General features: G+C 39.0%; 1 long non-coding RNA gene across 1 annotated transcript; it reads left to right on the forward strand.

Annotated features, from left to right (window-relative positions):
* The first annotated feature begins 2791 nt into the window (after nucleotides 1-2791).
* On the forward strand, nucleotides 2792-3336 carry LOC131447822 (uncharacterized). The gene is made up of 3 exons (XR_009234089.1): nucleotides 2792-2887; nucleotides 2991-3085; nucleotides 3169-3336. It is a non-coding gene; the product is annotated as an uncharacterized LOC131447822 (long non-coding RNA).
* Nucleotides 3337-4003: the final 667 nt, after the last annotated feature.

A 4003-nucleotide genomic window follows, 5' to 3' on the forward strand; every position in this document is an offset into this window, starting at 1 on the left:
AAAAATGGTGCTGGTTTATTGCCAAGTGCGCACGTGCACAAAAAATAATAACAAAAAAACAAATAAAAAAAATACTTGGAAATCACAAAAATCAAACCAGCCCTTCATAGGCAAAACAAAACTACCTTGGAGAGGCACGAAAAAGGCAACCTCGCAGCAAGCTCACCTACAGCCATATGAAAGCACTCTCCCTTACCCCGTCTCCCCACTAGCTTTAAATAAGCCCACCAATCAGCTACTCATTGGGAGAACTCACTCGGATAGGTCACACCTCTATTGTCTATAGCCATAGACAATAGAGTTAACACCATAATATCCCCTCATAATACCTATAAATATCCATACATATTTCCCCCTTCAAACATACACTTTAAATACATCACATCAGCAATAATAATGATACACAGAAGTATTCACGTCCACTCACCCCCCCGTCATTAGCAAACACCAATTGTACTGTCCTGGGACAGAATAAGGATCTGCTTCCACTGTGGCTCGCGTTTCCACCCGGACCAATTTGCGGATGGACCTGGGAGACCGGCAGTCGATTCGTGAGTGTGGTGTTGCGTTTGATAAACTAGAGAAAGTATTGTTAACTAAATGGAATATGTAACTGAACCAGTGGGTAACTCACTGTGCGCTGTGTTAAGTAAATAAATGCCGTTGCTTGAACCGACGTGTGTTGTGGTTGTTTGTAGCCGTTAGCTTCGCTTAATATGTTGATCAAACGTGCTACGAAACTCGGCTTGGAAATGCCGCCCGTGGACAACGCTGCTATGTGTTGCAGGCTCCGGGCTAGATGGTAGGCTCTGGGAAAACGAGCCCCTCGCTTTTCACAACATAAAAGAAAGAGACAGAAGACAAAGACCACTGTTTAGTCATGTATGTAATGGTGATCCATGAAAAGGATACAGTAAGACTATATGTCTACAGTGTTTTAGTCAATTACCATTAATACATGAAGAGAAATACCATTCTTCAGACCACAACACTTATACAGTGAAACTACCCAATGAATAAAGGAACATGGGGGAAGGAAGCATTTACCTCATCAATATTGAAAAGTGCAGGCCACCTCACTTTAAACTCTCTGGCACCTGGACTTCCATGCACCACTTCTTTTCTCCGGTAGGAGAATGTTTTAGACATCTTCTCTCTTACATTTGATGCCCTGTTCCTTTGTCTGATGTCATTCAATGCCGAACAGACACTGCGCTGCCTGGGTCGGTCACCACACACGGCGGTGGTCAAATTCCCTCTGACTTTGTAAGCGCAACATTAGTGTTTAAACACAGCGACAACAGATATTTTATTTTATAATGTATTAGGAGCATGTTAAGTTAGCTAGGTAAAGCATGTGTCTAGCTTTACTACTTTAGTTTCGATCAAAACATTTGAAAAATGTAAATACATCATGGTTAAAGTAATGTGATTATTAAAGACTTACCCAAACAATTCTGAATTCAGCCGAGGAATGGCGAGTAACGTCCGCTTCCCAGGTTTCCCAGAGTAGATACGAACTTCTGCCGCCCAAAGTCTTAAAGTGGCGGTATGTTTGTGAGCATGCGTCAAAATTCAAACAGGATGGCATGCACAAATTAAGACAAGCTTATCTCTTTTGAGCTACATTTAATTAAACACAATATGATTGTCATAATTTTTACATTATATGTTGGAATTAATACAATTTTATAAAGGAAGTTAAATAATACAAATATTTCTATTAAAATATGCTTGCCTAGTATATGAAACATTTACAAGGGGTCAGAATCATTTTTTTCAGTGCAGAGATATTTGATGGATTTAAGTGAATTTGAATAAACTAAATGCTCAGTTTCATTGGGGACATTATATCATTATTAGTATTATTATACATTATTATATTATTGTTGGACAAAACTTAAAATATAATTATTCCCAGTGTGTGTGTGTGTGTGTGTGCGGGTATTATGTTGCGGGGACCTAAAACTGTTTACACAGTCACATTATGGGCACTTCTTTGTGGGGACAAAAATCAAGTCCCCACAATGTAAATAACTACATTTTAAGGTGAAGATATGTTTTAAGGTTAGGGTTAGGGTAAGGTTAGGGTCAGGGTCAGGGTTAGGATTCGGCCAGTAGTAATTGTGGATAAGGTAAGAGTAAGTCTCCAGGAAATGAATGTAAGTCAATGCAATGTCCCCTCAAGTCATGAATTTCCAACGTGTGTGTGTGTGTGCGTGTGTGTGTGTGTGCGCGCGCTCATTTTTTCCCTTTTTTTTCTTTTATTTATATGTACAGGTTATAACATTGAGACAGGGTCCCATTTTCAACCAAGAAACGTATAAGATAAACTATATGCTCTTTATATATTAGTATTGATCTGTTTTTTAATCTTTGACTCTGACAAGTTGCACACAGCTTTGCTAATTTGAAAACTTGTGACCTCAGTTCTACAATTGTTAAGATAAAAGATTTGATGATGAATAATATTTTTCATGTTTAGAAATTAAAAATTCAGTTGAATCACGGTCAACAGTGTCATTTGATTTGATTTGATTTCAATTAGCCTGCATATATTTTAGGACAGGAAAGTCTTACAGGCAAATGCAGTCCAGTTCATTACTACTTGATTCTGGATTAAAAATGTTCCCATGTTAAAAAATGTGGAAGTTGTTGACATTTGCATTTAAGACATTATGTAACAATTGTGATTGTGATGATGGTCTACAGGTGCCAGAGGACACTGAAGACCATCCCTACAGCAAAGACTTGGTGAGTCTCTTTCACACATCATCAAGCACACAGATCCTTACTCTCTCAGTCAGGCTTATGTGTGTGTCCATTTAGAGCAGTGATGTTACTGTGGCCAGACAAGATGACACGTCTTCAAAGTGTCTTGTGCTACGTAAGGAAATGCAAATGATCATGGAAAGAAAATGTCTTATTCAAAGTACTTCATCACATGTATTCACTGTTACATATTTATGCGTTGTATCATTTAATTTTAGGAAAGGCCCAACAAGCCAAACAGCAACGATGTGAGTCCAGTTGTCTGTTAATTCATGTCATTACTCAGGAGGAAGGCGTGCTGCAATACCTTAAGGTGAGTGACAATGGCATTTTGTGTGTGGTGTTTATGTATTTATATATGAATACCCAAGCTAAACACCTATAATATATTTATAGAAAATCATCAGAGGCAACATTGTGTCTCCCTGGGCCAAGAAGGAGGACAGGGTCTTCATTCTTTTTGAAGATGATGACCAAGTGGACCAGGTGATGCACTTCTTGTCTGGAGTGGTTGAAAGTCCACAGACAGATAAGAAGTCTGCAGAGCCTGTGGCTTTAATCATACAGAGGTGAGATATCAGACACTGACTCTGATTTGTAGATTACATGTTGGAGGCCACTCCACGGGGTGGAGTGGCTCAGTGGTTAAGACTGGTACCCTGTGTGCGAAAGACTTCATGGTCGCAAATTCGACTCCACCCCTGGCTGATTGTACTCAATTCCATTGTAAGTCGCTTTGGATAAAAGCGTCTGCTAAATGACATGTAATGTAATATGACTGCATATGTCTCCTTTTAACACACGCTCACGTCCAACACAATCGGAAATCTTAATCATTGATTGATGTCCCTGCAGCTGTACTCTCCATCTCCCTGGACAAAGACAAAGACTGAATTTCTTGAATTTCCTTTGGGATCAATAAAGTATCTTGCATTTGGACTATCTGGGTATCTCATAGGACTACTGGAATTAAGCTAAGTATCACTTCTGTAGGTCTTTCTTATTTTGTTGCTATTTCAATAATTGCTATTGTATGTAGCTGGTTGCTTGACTTTTGTGACTTTTCACTTGTCTGTTTAATTAAGGTGAAAGTTTTGTAAAAGATATTTTGTCTGCTAGGTCAAAGAGAAAGTTGTTATTGTTGCTGCTTTGACCTAGTTTCTATTGAGCCATCACCATCACCAGGTGAGAAGTTTCACTGGCAAAGGGGAGTGGCCAACACAGCTGAGTA

Source organism: Solea solea, chromosome 20 (assembly GCF_958295425.1).
Source record: "Solea solea chromosome 20, fSolSol10.1, whole genome shotgun sequence".
Classification (NCBI taxonomy): domain Eukaryota; kingdom Metazoa; phylum Chordata; class Actinopteri; order Pleuronectiformes; family Soleidae; genus Solea; species Solea solea.